The sequence below is a fragment of the Macrotis lagotis genome, chromosome X, assembly GCF_037893015.1.
Source record: "Macrotis lagotis isolate mMagLag1 chromosome X, bilby.v1.9.chrom.fasta, whole genome shotgun sequence".
In the NCBI taxonomy this organism is placed as follows: Eukaryota; Metazoa; Chordata; class Mammalia; order Peramelemorphia; family Peramelidae; genus Macrotis; species Macrotis lagotis.
This window is the reverse complement of record NC_133666.1, coordinates 472,207,547-472,224,938: the sequence shown is the minus strand read 5'-3', so window position 1 is coordinate 472,224,938 and position 17,392 is coordinate 472,207,547. Positions and strand designations below refer to the sequence as shown.

General features: G+C 35.3%; 1 protein-coding gene across 6 annotated transcripts in view; it reads right to left on the bottom strand.

The window, feature by feature from the left end:
* Positions 1 to 17,392, bottom strand: part of LDLRAD4 (low density lipoprotein receptor class A domain containing 4) — a 582,973-nt gene that overhangs the window by 504,644 nt on the left and 60,937 nt on the right. The window lies entirely within an intron of this gene.

Below are 17,392 nucleotides of genomic sequence, written 5' to 3'. Positions count from 1 at the left end.
ATACCCAGAGAATGTTTCTAAAGTAAATATTTATTGAATTCTCACTCATAAAGTATATTATTTTTATTTACCAAACTAAAGAAACTAAATTTTTTATAAATTAACAGCTAGACTTTAATTTTAAAATGAGATGCAAATTATAAATTATTTTTTAGACATTAGTGTGTTTCTAGAAATATCAGGAATTCATTGTCTATATCCTTTTGGTTTCAGATAAATGGAAAGATAAATACATCATAGGTTCTCTTTAGAGATAAAAATGCAGGAATTGGGAGAATTGATTTCCCTGAACACTCAATGATAAAAATAAATGTCATTTTGGGGGACAAATGGTCATTTCTTATCATATTCATGTTGAACATAAACAAAAAGACAAGATAATTACAATTTATGAACCTACATCTACTTCAGAGAATGAAGAGAGAAATTCTACCCAGAAACTGACAAGACTCTAATATCCAAGGCAAATAGACTTTGACTTCAACACAATAGTGGGTATAGGGGAGGATAGCACAAAATATCCTACGTTACAAACTGTGGCTCAAGTTTGAGAAACCAAAGATCAAAGCTTAATAAACAAATAATAATAATAGTTAATGTTTATGTAGTGCTTAATGTATGCTAGGCAACATTCTAAATACTTTATAATTATGATCTCATTTGATAAAACAACCCTATTATTAACTCCATCTTACAGATAAGGAAACCAAGGCAAACAGAGGTTAAATAACTTTCCCAAGGTCAAACAGCTAGTAAATATCTAAGGCTGAATTTGAACTTATCTTGCTGATTTCAAATCTGGCACTCTATTCAAAACCACCTAGATATTCCATGATTTAAAAGCCTGGAGGACTGGAAATTTGAGTCCTTGGAATCTGACCAACATGCTCTGCAACCTACATGGAGACCTGATGAGCTTGCTTCTTGGTATGACTATTTAAAATGACCCCAAACCTATTTAGTACACACACAGATGTTTCCTGAACACTTTCTGTTGGCTTACTTCTTGATGATAAAAATAATTTTAAACATGATGAGCAAAAGCGCATTGTGCATACAGAAGACATGAACATTCTCTTCCTTTGGCAGCTCCAGTCAAGAGAAAGAAATGCTAAGGAACTTCAGGAAGAGAAGACACAGTTAGTAAGAAATATAGCACCTGAACTTGGTGAGGTTTAAGTCAGGTAGATTTAAGTTTGAGTCCACTCTCCTCAAGGACCAAAGGCAGATTAAATGGCAGTTAGTTAATAAATATTTGTTGACTGACTAATGACTGATCTCCTAATTTGAGGTTTTACACTTTAGATCTTAGAATTTCTTATCAGTAAATAATCTTTTGAAAAGGTTATTTGAAAAACTAATTGATATTAAATGGTTAATTGATATTGAGGAAATATTAACTGGCAACTGAGATTGGGGAGATGGCAAATAATCAAATGATTTCAGGGGAACACATCACATAGGGAATTATGAGCGATAGTATTAGTAAGAAAACCCCATGACCCTTTACTTCAAGATTACTTCAGCCCTTAAGGGCAGTGGCCCATGTAGCCGAGCTAAGCTCTAGGGAGCTGACCCACACATGTAAATGGGGATTGGGAGAGTAATCCCAGAGTCTATGTATTAGAGTCATTTATTATGAATACTTTCTTTCAGAATAAAGTCTAACATTAAGTTGCTGGTCATGATTAGTATAGATAAGTAGGGAGGAAGGAAGGAAGGAAGGAAGGAAGGAAGGAAGGAAGGAAGGAAGGAAGGAAGGAAGGAAGGAAGGTAGGAAGGAAGGAAGGAAGGAAAGAGAAGGAGGGAGGGAGGGAAGGAGGAAGGGGAAGGGAGGCAAGGAAGGGAGGGAGGAATGAAGGAAAATAGGGAAGAAGGGAGGGAGGAGAAGGTAAAAGAAGATACGACTGAGAAGAAAGGAAGGGAAAGAGGAACTAGATCAATATCAACACTGGTTACAGATGTAGAAATCAGATCAAAATTAGCTGTCTATGTGCAACCATAATAGCTAGTTAGAACAAAGATCAAAAGTAATATTGAATTAGCAAAAAAAAAAAGCTAAAAATTAAAAAGAAGATCCTGAGGACAACTATAACAACTTCAACCTTACCTATTCATAGAAACCATAGAAGTCAAAGAACAAAAACAAAAACTAGGATCTGAAAAAGTCTAAAGATATTGACCTAAATTATCATGATTTCCACTAAGTATTTTAACCATTGGAAAGCAGTCATCATAAGGACAGGACAAAAACCCCTAGAGAAACCCCCTTGTAAACAAATATCTGTCTATCACAAGAGGAAGTTAAAATAACATTTAAGATGAAATTACAAAAGGCAATTGAACCGGACTAAGGAATTTTCACTGAGGAAATCTGTGCCCAAAGCAACTTGATCTTATAAACACTGAAGGATCATTTTTCCAACTATCTCAGGGAGAAGAGCCAAATTGACCTACTAGCTTTCCCATACATGACATTCCTTCTCTCATGTTGATGTCTTGGCCAAATACTTTTCCTCCTCACTTGTGCTCTATGGAAACCGATTTAAGCATAAATCAAGTCCACCTTCTATATTATATCTTTCATGATTCCCTAGCTATTAGAGTTCTTCTGTTCTCAAAATTACTTTCAATAATATATAATTTTTATTTTCTTACATAAATGCTGTTGCAGATATTATTTTCCCCAGTAGAGTAGAAGCTACTTGAGAATATATTTTTTCTTTTTGTCTTTGCAATATCAGTACCAGGCACAAGACTTCCAAGAAGCCCTTTCCAATACCCCTTAATACTAGTTTCTTCCCTCTGAGATTATTTCTAATTTATTCTTTATATATAATTATTTACAAGTAGTTTCCATAATTACATTGAGTTCCTTAAAATAAGAGACTTTTGAGTTTTTTGACATTTCTTTGTATCCCTTATTTAGCACACATAATAAATGCCTTTTTCCATATCTCTTAACTATATTACCTTCTCTCTATTGATTATTTCCTCTTTTCTCCTGTATTTAGTTTGTTTGTACACAGTTGTTTGCCTGCTGTGAGCAACTTGAGGGCAGGGGCTATTTTTTTTTTACCTTTCTTTACATCCCCAGCACAAGGCAATAAATGCTTATTGACTGATTGATTAGAGACTTGAATTGCCTTCCATAAATAGGGACTTAATACATGCTTCTTGAATTAAGGAAGATATCTAAAAAATGGAGGAAAATATTTTTAAAAAGCAAATGAGAGTTCATCAATTACTATTTACACATGCATAAAACTAGAAAGAATGGGGGGTATTCATCATCTGGAGGAAGGCTGAGCAAACTACAGTACAGGACTATAATGGAATATTATTGTAATATAAAAAACAACTGAGAATTCAGAGAAACCTCAGAAGACTTGCTTAAATTCATGCAAAGCAAAGAACCAAAACGTTAATATACACAATAGCTATAATAATACAAAGGAAAATAATGCAAAAAAGATGCCAGAATTTTGATGTAAATTCTGATGTATTCTTAATTCTACAATCCTAACAATGAAACACACATCCAATCTCAGAGAAATGATGAACTACTAAATGTTAATATATCCTTGGAAAGTAGTGACAAAACAAACAGCATCTTTTTAAATCTTTTTAAAATAGTTACATCAATGATCAAGGAAAATTCTAAAAGACTTGTGATGGAAATGCTATTCACAGCCAGAGGAAAAAACTATGTCATCTGAAAGTGCAGAGGATAGAGCACCAGCTCTAGAGTCAGGAGGATCTGAGTTCAAAACTGGTCTTAGACATTTAATAATTGCCTGGCTGTGTGAACTTGGGAAAGTCACTTAACCCCATTGTCTTAAATAGCAGAGCAAAGCATAAATTCTCCTTTTTAAAACCTGTTTTAAGGGTTTTTCTTTTTGCATAGTTTTTCCCCCTTTAGTTCTGATTCTTCGTTCACAACATGACTAATATAAAAATGTTATATATTGTACATGTATTGCTTGCCTTGCCTTGTGGCATGGACTATTTGGGCAGTCTGGTGAAGCCTATAAAGTTCTCCTCAGAATAATATTTTTAAATGCACAAAATAAAATAAATAGATTTGCAAAGCAAACCAATTTTATTGAAATACAGTTACCAAAATATTAAGGTAAGTTAATGGACCAGCTTAAATGCACTTTGTTGTATGATTGTTCATGTATAACCTATATCAGATTACCTGCTGTCATGGGGAAAGAAGAGGGAAGGGAAGGAGGTAGAAAAATGTGGAACTCAAATGTGTACAAAAATACCAATGTTGAAAACTATTTTTGCATGTAATTGGAAAAATAAAATAACTCAGAAAAAAATGACAAATTTGTTTAAATCAGCAAAAAAGAAAAGACATACTAGGTCACAGAGGCAGGTATCATAATCAGAGGAAGGATTTGAACCCAAATCCCCTGATTCAAGAGCCAGTATTTTTTCTACATGCTGCTTAAACTAAATAATTGAAAGTTTATCAAAAGGGAGAAGGATTAAATTGGTTCTATCTCACTTCATCAGGTAAAACTAGGTGTATTCAGTAAAAACTGCAGAGAGCAGATTTTAGCTCAATGAAATTTTTCCTAACAATTACAGTTGAAGAAGTTGCAAAGAGAAGATTTATGGCCTCTAGTTCTGATTGGACTGGAAAGCCTTTGAGGTCCTTTTTAATTCTGAGATGATACACAGTGATTCTACAAAATGAATACACATGTAGTGAAAAGGAAATAGACTCAATGGGGTTGGTATACCAAGGGAAAGCTGAAACATTGAATGTTGGCTGCTAAAACCAGAATTAAAATGAACTTAACTCTGGTCAGTAACTGGCCACTATGAAGTAAAACCAGGGGATACCCCCAGTAGAAGGTAGGTATTCATCACACTATGTTGTTACTCATTAAGGTGTAGTCGCAGAACACATATAGTTATATATGTACATATAACTATACCAAGTGTATTTACCCTAGTTTCATGAACTTGCCTTAAAAGTTTGATAACTTTTTGGTTTTCTTTGCAAACCTATTTATTTTATTTTATGTGTTTAAAAACATTATTCTGAGAAGGGTTTTATAGGCTTCACTAGACTACTAAAGTGGTCCATGCCGCAGGGCAAGGTAAGCCACAAATATTTATAAGGCATTCTCTATATAGGAAACACTGTGCTAAGCATTGAGGATAAAAAAACAATCAATCAATCAATCAAGTAAGCAATCAATCAATAAATAAGTGAAAATAAGTAAATAAATAAGTAAAATTAAATTAAATAAATAAAATTAAAAAATGAAAATAGTCCCTGCCCTCAAAATGGGCTTACATTCTAATTGGAGAAGACTCCCCACAAAAGGGAGCTGAAAAACTGGAATGGGGGAGGGATAGGGCAGGGCTGTCTGAAGATACCCACACAGGAGCCTTGATTTGAAGACAGGAAAGTCAGAAGCAGAGCTGGGAGAGAAATGGAGAGAGAGGGAGATAGGAAGACCTGCTTAGGACTTTAGGGAGCTCCAGAAGGAGTAGAATAATGGGAGAAAGAAAAAGGAAGACAACATAGCAAAGATGTCCCGTGGTCAGAAAGTTAGGAAACTGATGGATGTTCTAGGTAAGTAGCCTCCAAGTCCTAAAGGTAAGATTCCAGGGTGAGTTTGCAGCTGAAGCATGGTGTTGAAATTTGGAAAGTCCAAAGCACAGCTAAGAGGGGAATGAAGTTTTGCCAGATTGCCCCCTCTCCAAAATGGAAACTCTGGAAGGAATTTCCCAATGAGAGAAGGGAGAAAGGGACCAACATAGCAGAGCAATGCTTCATGGTGAGGAAACCCTTCAAAAAGAGGGGAAGAACTTCTTGCCCTTACAGATACTTTTTACTTGGTTTTAGTCAGTTCTGTGCTGCATTCTGCTAGGGTCCCTAATTGGAGAATAGAGAAAGAAAGTGGATGGTTGAAGAGACTCTATTTAGTCAAAGCTACATAAACTATTCCCTACAGGGAAAAACAAATAATGCAGTCCCTCGTCAAGCTTAAGAAACATCTAAGTATTTCTGCATGAGATTTATCAAGATAAAAAAGGAAGAGACAACAGAGTTGAAATTCTTCTTGATTTAAGGACTAGAGGCGACTATTAGTGAATTGTGGGCAGATATGCCATTCTATATATTAAATTTGCTGGAGGAAAAGTAACATTCAGAAACTACAAGGCCTTTAACATTAAAATTTTTTCTTATTTGAAGTCATACAGTATTTCCTCATTCTTGTGGGTTTCATTAAACTGAGAGGCAGAGAATGCCATAAACTGATTTGTTGGTTTCCATACATGTTGCCAAATTTCCAGTTCTGCAAAACCAATTTTCAGACAGGAGAAGAAAAAAAAAAGACCAAAGCTAAAGCAATTCTTGCTACTCCTAGCCTTATTCCAAATATGGGATAAAGCATTTAGAAGAAATGCAATCAGTTTTTGGTAATCAAAGGCAAATATTAATTTGTTTTCTGTCCTTTTCTTTCCCTTCTTCAATTCCTTCATTTTTTTCCTTCCTTCCTCCCTTCCTTCCTTCCTTTCTTTTGTCACTATTTTGTCTCACAATAATTTCTTCCTCAAGCTCTGGAAAGGTTGCCAAACAATGATCTTGTTATAAGCCAAAGTTCAGTTATTTTTAAGGCATTTACTTTTACTACCTTTTAGTTGAAGTCATTTTCATGAAAATCCTTCCAAGCCACTAACTGGCCTAAGAATTTTTACAGGTTAAAATGTAATAATACTGCATAACTTCTAAGCAGATTGGTTTTTGCTTTGCCAACTGCCTTCCACTGGTACATGGTACAATCCAAGATTAACGAGGTAGGTGAAAGAGAAAAGAAACCAAACCATGAGCAGTTTTCAAATAACTTTCAACAGTCTTAAATTGTAGTGGGAAACTGATCTAAAGGGCAGGAGGAACTGTGGGAGAATACTATTTCAGCTGCTAAACAACCATGCAAGAGATTATTTTGAAAACAAAACCTTATTCACATTATCCTTCTCAAAAAATGTCAATGACACCTCATTACCTTCCTCAAAAAAAAAATCACTATTTAAAACCCTCTGTGATAAAACTTTAGCTTATTTTTACTACCTCATCTCACAATCCTCTTTCTTGTATTTCATATTCCAGCTAAATTGGATTACTCACTACCACTTTAATATTAATCTTCATCCTCTTAACTCAAAGAAGGTTCTCCTCTACCTCTCCCGAATCTCTACTTTTCAAAATCACACCTTTCCTTTAAGAGTCAACTAACTCAGTTGCCAGTTGCTGATTACTTCTGCTAAAGGTTCTCTCTCTCTCTCTCTCTCTCTCTCTCTCTCTCTCTCTCTCTCTCTCTCTCTCTCTCTCTCTCTCTCTCCTTAAATTCTTCATAACACTTCTTCTGGACCTCAGTTTTTTAACTTATTACACTCTTGTTTCACATCATAGCTATCTATGTACATGTCTTATTCCCTCCCTCCATTCACTAAGTTCCTTAAAGGCAAAGGAAATGTTTAATTTCATATCTATATTCCTTTGCAGGAGATGGCATGCAGTAGTAGATAGAGAACCTGTATCAGGACTACCTGAATCAGCCTTTTATACAATATATAGACATTGTGACCATGAGTAAGTAAGTCACCCAGTAGCATAGGAAACTCTCTAAGGCTATTAATTATTAAAAGCTGCCAATCTGCATTAGTAAAGGAATTTTCTCAACAAGTTGCTATCTATACCCATGAAATCACGAATCAGTGGGATTGAGGAGAAATTCCTTGCACATAATAGACATTTGATCATTTTAATAAAATTTCAGATCCTCAAATTAAAATAACATGTACCCAAAAAAACTCCCACTTAGTCCAAATCCAGACCACTAAAAACTTAATAATGAAAAGTCTTTTCTCTGGGCAAATTCAGGGAATGCAAACAATACCAAGGGACTTAAAGCTCAAAATAAGCAAGTAAGCAATTAATTCTTCACGCCCAAAATTGTAACAAACCAATCACTACCAAATTCTGGAAGGGAAAGGAAGCAAACCAAGAAGGAAAATAGTAAAAATGGAAAAGAAGGAAGACAAAGAGATAATGAAGGAAGTAGAAAAGTTGAGGAAGTATGAAGAGAACCCTGATTCAGGTGGAATAGTGATCAATACCACTACCAGGATAATTGCAATAGATTCCTAATTGGTTTCCCTCTGCCCTCTTGAATTCATCATCATATTGATTGTTTTTCTAAAAGTAAAAGTGTGACTATATCACTCCTCTACTCATTAAAGTCCACTGGTTCCCTATCAGTTCTAAAATAAAAAATGAACTCCTCTATTTGGCATTTAAAGTTCTTTACAATCTGACTTCAACCTACCTTTCCAGCTTGATTGTATATATGATCCCCCTTCACGTAATTTATGACCCAGAGAACCTGGCCTTCTTGCTGTTGCTCACATACAACCTGCCATTTCCCATTTCGGCACCTTTGCACTGACTGCCCATAAATCTGAAATGGATTTCCCCTTCAGGAAAGACCATTTCTTTTCCCAGACCTCAGTTTCTGCATGTGTAAAATGAAGCAACTAGACTAGATGAATTCCAAGATCTCTTTTAGTTCTAGCTCAATGATCCTCTGACCTCCACCCATAAGAACTCTTCCTTTCCTCCAGAGTTCAGTACAAACACTAAATGTTGTTCTTCATTCTTAAAAAGGACTGAAATAACATCACCATGTTGGAGTCAAGGTACAATGTGTCCACCTGTGGCTGATCAGACCAATATGAGCTTGGAAGGCTCTACCACAGGTCAGGCACAAATAGTTCAAATGACCAAGAGGATGCTAAGCCATGAGTAATTGAAAAACCAATAATGGTCCTTTTCTTAACCATTTTTCTTTATTACAAGGGATAGGTCCAATTTGGGAGTTGTGTTAAAAAAAATAGTGATGTAAAATCAAAAGGAATCAATAAAAAAGTAACTTAAAATAAAATTAAGAAGTTTACATGATCTTTAGGGTTCTTTCCAGCTCTTTATCTATGATCCTTTGGATAAACAGAATATATGTTCAACTAAATAGCTTAGCCTCTTCATCAACAGATCTAGATAAATGAGAGTTTACTAGAGCCAAACATTGTTTGAAGATTCCTAACTGATGAATGGCAGGTATCACATCCTGGAGATTTTTATCTGGCTTCAAAATCTAATCCCAAATATCATTTTTCAAAAGTGAGGTAAAGACGATTTAGCACCTTGTCCAAGATAAAAATGAGCATCAATTAGTGTGAGAAAAGAGGACAAAATTCTGTATCTCTAAGACTGCAAGCCTTGAACCCTTCAGAAGACAGGAAGGGCATTAGTCCATCTAAGAATCTTTGAAAGTCAAGGCAGACATGAACAGCCTGCCATTCTCCTCTATTCTGTCTTCTCAAAATCATTGTGCTGTGACAAATTCTCAACTTAGGCATCTTCTCTGGTGCTCTGTGTAAAACTTGCTCCCAGAATCCATGACCTTTACTCAATCATCAGTCTAATGTTAAAATATATTATGATTAAAGGGACTTAGATAAGATTAAAGGCAAATATGCCTTTTTTTAATTAAACCAGATCCTTGATACTTTCAAAGACTGATAAAGAGGGTTGGAATCTTCCAGCTTCTGAAAGACTATATTTAAAATAACTTGACAAAGTGGCACAGTTGTGAAATACATCCATGTGGTCTCTTCAGCAGCATTTTTTCTCAGCAGTGCATCATGAAAAGCTTTATAAACAAGAACCAATCCAGACTCAAAATCTTGGAAGAAGGAAAAGGATGTGGAGAGACTGTTCACACCACCTAACACACAGCCGTTTGCAGAATGAAACATTAAACAATGAGACAACACTCATCGTGATATTGAATGGGAAGGAAGCCCTGCAAAATCTGATGTAAACCATATGCTCAATATCTGTCTGTCTAAGAATGGAATTTACCTAAGTTATAATAAAGGTTCAAATTATGAAAAAATGAAAGTCCATTCACCTTATCTACTCTATGAAGGGATCAAAGGTGTAGATAATTGAAAAGTGGCAAGCATCCTAAAAAGCCATTATTTAGGAGCTTGGAAAATGTTTTTTTTTCTATTTACACTTAATATGGGTGTGTCTGATATTCTGGGAATTCAGTTGAAAAATCAGGCTATGAAGATTTGACACAAGCTTGATCCAGTTTCCCCTAGTTGACCTACACTTAACTATTTGTTGCCCCTCTTGAGCTAATGCACCCTAAGCAGAGATAGCTTCTTTTGTTTTTTCCTCCTGCTGACAGCAGGAGCATAAATGGCTACTCTTTCTAATGAATCTTGGAAATACCACTTCCAAATATTACTGTAGCTAGGAAGAATGGATTAAATTTTTTTTATACATGAACTCATATTGTAACTTAGGTAAATTCCATTCTTTAATAATGTCAGTACAGAGTGGACAGAAGGGGCAGATATCAGTAAATCATTAGTCATTTTCTTATAGTCCTCTGTCAATATTGAAATAGTAAGAATAATAGCTCCCTTGGGGCAGTTCGGTGGCTCAGTGGATAGAGCAATGGAATCAGGAGGACCTGAGTTCAAATTTGGCCTGAGACATTTACTTAGCCAAGTGAACTTAGGCAAGTCACTTAACCCTATTGCCTTGCAAAAAATCATAAAACAAAAATAATAATAATAACTCCCTTGAAAGAGTCAAGATGGCAGATTAGAGGCAGCAATACAGTCAAATTCTCCAACATTTCCCTCTGAGCAACTTTAAAGTAACACCCCAAACCAAACAAGTGAGACATTTTCCAGACTAAGGATAGTATGGAGATTAGCAGGAGATCTACAATACCAGGGTAGGTGCTATCCCAGAGTGCACATAGCAGAAGAAAACATTGATTCAGGTGGAATAGTGATTAATACCTCTATCAGAATTATTGCAATAGACTCCTAATTGGTTTTCCTCTGCCCTCTTCCATCCATCATCATATCAATTCTTTTTCCAAAAGTAAAAGTGTAGACATTGCCCCTTCTAAATAGCCACAGACCTTAGAAGCAGATGCCACAGTGGCAGCTGCAGCTTCAGGAGCTCTCATTCCAGAACCAATAAGGGAGTTCAACCACTGGTCAGAAAGAGCTTAGCGTTGACCCTCTGCTGGTACTGATTAACAAATCTACTGCCCATCTGCAGTAGTTCCAGGATACAGAGTAGCATTTGTGGTTGGTTAAAAGGAAGCAGGGGATGTGGTCACACATCCAAGACTGAAAGGAGCTCCGAGACTTGCAGTTGCCGAAGAGCAAGGATCTTTCCTGGGTAAAGAACAGAGCTCAAAGCAGGAGAGAAGTGACTCCAGATCATGAATAGAGCACTACAAACGTGCATCCTCTCAAAGTTATCTATGAAAACAGCAGTACAAAAAGTCTGAATGGAGGAAATTATCTCCCATAAAGGAGGAGTGCAAGGAAGAATTTTTACAATGGAGGGAAAGTGGGGAATTGGTTCAAAGAGGGAAGAAATAAATATAGTAGATATTGATATTGATATCTATATATGTGTGTATGTATATATACATACTTACACACTTAGGTGAGTATAGAAACTAGTATGCTAATCAGGAAAGTAAGAGGGGAAAGGGATAAAAGAAAAGGAGTAGAAGGGATGATAAAAGGGAGGACAAATAAAAGAAGACAGTGGTCAGAAGCAAACCAGACTTTAGAGGAGAGACAGGAAAAGCGGGGAAAGATGAAGAGGAAGAAAATAAGGAAAAAAGGAAATACAAAGTTAGTTGTGAACATGAATGACAAGGAGCTTATAAAATGGAAGCAGATAGCAAAAGGGATTAGAAATCAATGTCTAACAATATGTTGTTGATAAGAGACACATTTGAAACAGAAAGATATGCACAGAGTTAAAAATAAAGGTCTAGAGCTGAATCTATTATGCTTCAGCTAAAGTAAAAAAAAAAGGCAGGGTAGTAATCATGATCTCAGACAAAGCAAAAGCAAAAATAAACCTAGTTAAAAGAAATAATCAAGAAAACATTTTGATAGACATAGATAATGAAGTAATATCAAAATAGTGTTTCTTTGATAAAAGCCTCAATTCTCAAATATATAGGGAACTGAATCAAATTTATAAAACTAAAGAAATATTCTTCAATTGATAAATTATCAAAAAATAGGAACAGATAGTTTTCAGAAATCAAATAAATCAAGAAGAAATCACATGAAAAAAATCTTTAAATCACTATTGACTGGAGAAATGCAAATTAGAACAAATTTGAGGTACCCCTTCACACCTATCAGAAATGACAAATGTTAAAAGGGATGAGATAAAAATAGGTACACTAACAAACTATTTGTGAAGTTGTGAACTGGTTCAGCCATTCTAGAGAACAATTTGGAAAGGCTATAAAACTGCATACCCTTTGACCTAGCAATGTCATTACTAGGTCTGTACCCTAAAGAAATCAAAGGAAAAGAAAAGGATCTATGTGTTCTAAGAAATGATGAGAGAGATGTTTTCAGAAGAACATGGGAAGGCCTGTGTGAACTGATGCAAAGTGAACAGAAGCAAGAGAATGCTATCTACCTCCAGAGAAAGAACTGATGATGAACTCTACAAACTAAAATAAAGTTTTCCAAATTTCTTTACTTTTCTTGCTTTTTGTGTGTAATATAGCTATTATAGAAATGTTTTTACATGACTACACATGCAAAATTGTTATATTGTTTGCCCTCTCAGTGGACAGGGTAGGGATGAGAGGGAAACTGGAATTCAAAAATTTTTTTACAAAATTGTCAAAAATAAAAGAATAATAATTTTAAAAAAATAATAGACCTCATTCATATAGCACTTTTAGGTTTCAAAACACTTTCCTTATAATAATCCTGAAAAGGAGGTACTACAAATTCAACTATTCCTTATTTTACAGATGAGGAAAATGAGGCATAAAAAAATTAAGTTGTTGCAAAGACCAGTAGAGTGGAAAGGTCAATTAAATTTAGAAGTCCTGAGAGATCATATTCCAGCTGCGCTATTATACCGATTTTATCTTTGATAAGTCACTTGCTTTCTCTGGGCCTTGGTTTTCTCATCTATCAATGAAGTTTCTGAACTAAAATCTCTTAAGTGCCTTTCAGTTCTCAAGAGATGATCCTAAGTAGTTTACCTAAGGCTACAGAACTGGTAAATATAGGAGCCTGAACTTGAATAGGTCGTCTGACATTGTATCCTAAGCTTTTTGCCACTGCACAAGGTTGGGACTGCAATGTTCCAGGGTATACTTGCTGAGTAAACCTGCTAAGTATTATTTATATATATATATAGGTAAGGCTGAGTGTTTGCCCAAAATCTGGCTTAACTTGGATTACTTTTATACCTTTATTAAAGGAAATTTTCTTTGGAGAAGATGTTTCTAAAATGACACAATGGTAGTCTAAAAGTACATGAAAATTACTGTGGAAAGGCTAACTACCAATTGTCCTTTGTCTGTCTATAGACACTATCTCATTAGGTTAAGAATAGCACAGGTACCAACCAGTCTGCCTGGATACTCCTATTTGAAAGCTTAAAATAAACAAAAGATTTCTTTAGGCCTCTATGATCCCTTTCTCAGCATCTTTACCTTCTTCAGTCTCCCAATCTTTCTTGCAGTCTCAGACTCCTTACTATACTTTCCCTATTTTCCAATCACAAGCAGAGTTGTTGATCAACACAATAACTTTAGCCTTCACCTGTCCTTAGTGATCAAAGAGAGGCCTATGCATCATCCTATGCATGATGACATGACTTGCATGATTTTTTCTATTACAGTGAGGGGAGCATTATGCAAATCTGCTTTTATAGAACCTCTTCAACCCATGACCTGATTTGATAAGAAACTTTTGGTGATAGTCTGGTGCTTAGGGAGTCCTTGAAACCTTAAGTATGATCTTTTTCTTCCCACATCGATGAAGCATCTCAGTGCTCCAACAATGTCAGGCAGAGTACCAGTATGAGATATCTGATGACAACATGGCGACTCACAGGAGCAAGACAGTTCAACAACAACAACATCAGGCCAGTCCAAACCTGCCTCTCCATTGACTAATCTACAATACATTCTTACCTCTCAGATCTTCCATCTTTAAGCTATACAACAATATGATATGATTGGCAGCAGTTTTAACATTAGATCAATGCCAGCTTGCCACTCATAAGTCTGTGCTACTCTGCTGTCAATCTACTCCTCAGAGTTTGAACTCACTATTTGCCACCAGAACCTCAAAACTTTCCAAAGCTCAGGGCGTTCTCTTGAAGTGAATTATTCCAGGGCTGCCCCACCCTTCACAAAGTAAAGAGAACTTTCCCCTGGGTTCCCGATGAGTTCTCTTGGAACAGTTGTGTTACCTCACAAGTAACCTCCCTGCAGCACCAGTCTCTGCCACTTCAGATTCAGAGATCTGAACCCAACTTCCTTTTGATTGGTGGAGGGCAATAGAAGCCATCCCCATCCCTTTCAAATGGCATTCATCTATCTCTCAAGACAGACTGACCCATGTTCAATTGCTGTTCACATGGACCCCTTCTCCACTTCAACCTTCAAAGTTCTCATTTGAATATTTGCTACTGGACAAGTCAAAAACTCCAAAGTTCACCACTAACTCTCTTGCTCTATTAATGCAACTATTGGGGTACAATTCCTGAATCTACCAGAAAACGTTACTAAGCTTTTAGACTTAAAAAAAAAAAAAGAAGACTCATAAAAAGAACTTCATCGTTTCCCATCAGGATACACCCATCCAAATTTCATCAGAATCTCATCATCCTGAAAAATCATATCAACCCTAAATCTAACACCTACTCAGTAACTTCTGCCTCTGGGGCCTTCCCTCTGTTTGGAGAGAGTATAAAGTAGAGAGCTCCTCCCAGTGCCCCCATTTAATAAGGGGACTGGGGCAGGCATCTCACCATTTCCTACCCAGTTATACTCTCAGACTTTCAACATCCCTGTCTCGCCACTTTTTTCAGGTATTTTTATATGTTGTCTCTCATTAGATTTTAAGTTCCTTAAAGGAAGGAATTATCTTTTAATTTTCTTTGTGTCTAACACTTAGTACAGTGCTTAGGACATAGTATGTACTTAATAGTAGACACAATAAAGGCAATTAATAAATGTTTATTAACTGATTGATCTTTGCCACCCCCCAAATTATAGTGACTTAAAAAAATTTATTACAAGGAACCAAGAATCAAAATCTATGATAAGAAATATTCTTTCTTGGTGAACAAGATTTTTTTAAAATCTTATCTATTAAAATAAGAGCAAATCTCATTAATTTATTTTTTCTATAAACAGAAATTAAAATTTTTTAAATTCATCCCAATAAATTTCTTGACCAAGATTTGCTGCTCCCCAGCATCTTATATTCAGTTCTAAGACTTGCTAGAACTAAAACACAATTCATCATATTTCAGTTCCAGAAAAAAAATACTTCATGCAATGCTTGTTAAATTATCCTATGTTCAAATCCTGACTTGAGCAATTATTAGTAGAATAACTATGGACAAGTCATTTAACCTTCCTAAGTCTCAGTTTCCTCATCTGTGAAATGAAGCTAATAATGTATGTGTACCACCTGCCTTATGTTATTTCAAGGAAGCATTATGAAATTCTTAAGGCACTATATAAATGTGAGCTATTATGAAGTCATAAATATCTAAGAAAAAATACAAAAAGAAGTTTGAGAAATTACAGTTTGCAGGAAGAAAATAATAGGGAGAAGAACAAAGAAGGAATTCCACATATAAATGAAATGACTACATTTAGTCAGAGAAAGTAACACACCCTAGAATCCACTAGGAGCCAAGTGCTCCCACTACACATTAATAAATTATTCAAGTTCCTATAAAATGCATAAAAATCAGTTACATGTCAAAAGAGATAAAATGTAGCCTGCAGAATATTCTGCTCCATTTTATTTAAGATCACACATAAGTCAGAACCTTTCATACAATTCACCAAAGGCTGCCATGACAGAGTTCAATGACTCCGGTGATAAACTAGAGGAAATAACTATCCCTAGCAGAAACAGAAAGGGATAAATACAAAAGAAGTTAAGAACTGGAAACAAAGTAGGGACTTGCTGAATAGGCAGTATAGCTAAACTAATTCTAATATAGTATTGTAACAAAGTTATTGCACCACAAGAAATTATTGGCAGCTAGATTGTACAGTGGATAGACCACTGAACCCAGAGTCAAGAAGCCCTAAATTCAAATCCAACCTCAGACACTGTTGGCCTCATTCCTCAATTGTAAAATGAGAATAATATATAGTACTTCTACCTTATAGGATTGTGATAAGAATCAATGAGATAATATTTATAAAGTGCTTAACACAATGACTGGCACATAATAGGTGGTATGGAAATGTTTGTTTCTTTCCTTCCTTTTCCCCTCCCTCAATTCTTTCCTTCCTTCCTTCATTCCCTCCTTATAAATATGATAGAGAGAATTATAAAAAGATTTATATACAGAGTAAAGTAAGTTCAATACACAATGAATAAAACACGGTAAACAGGAAAAATGATAAAATGAAATTGAACAATAAATAATTATAATAACCAAGATTGGTCTTGGAAAAGTTAGGAAAATGTACCTTTTCTCCTTTCAATTACAGAGCTGACATAGTCATTGTGCTGATTGATCTTGCAGAATATCTTTTTACTTATTAAATATTTGTTACAAGAGGGATAAATATATTCATAAATAAATATGAAGTAAAATCAAAAGGCAGAGATTTAAAAAAAAAGAATGATGGTGCCAAATGAGAACTTATAGCATTTGAGAATATTGTGAATATTATTCTGAATCTCAGCACTACTTTTTAGGATTCAAAAGTTAAAAACTGAGTTTATATGCAAAAGTAATTAGATTACTTCCCAAGCTCACTTGAAAAACAAATAGTAGTAATGTCTAAATAAGGTCAAGGGACTCATGCCCTGCTTTGTTGTTTAGTAAACATTTCAGTTATAAATTCACAATTCTCAGCATCAGGGAAATGAAAATTCAAGATCATCTAACCATTCCTTTGTACCCTCACAGAGCTTACCTAGCTATTGTTAGGGCAAATGATCCCTGTGAAAGAGTCCTAAGCCCTATGATAGCCTTCCTTGAATGTTGGTTGGGGAGGAGTGTCAGAGAAAACAGATATCCATTCTACACTGAGACTTTCCTCATTATGGTTTTGATTTGTCATAGATGGACATAAGAAATTAAGTGGTAATATGGGGGGGAGTTTTGTGGAAGCTACAGATGACACAGAAGAAGTTTAGAACCCACAGAAATGCAGAAAATATATGTATAGTATTACATTATATTATATTAATCAAAATTGTATAATAATGAAAAGAA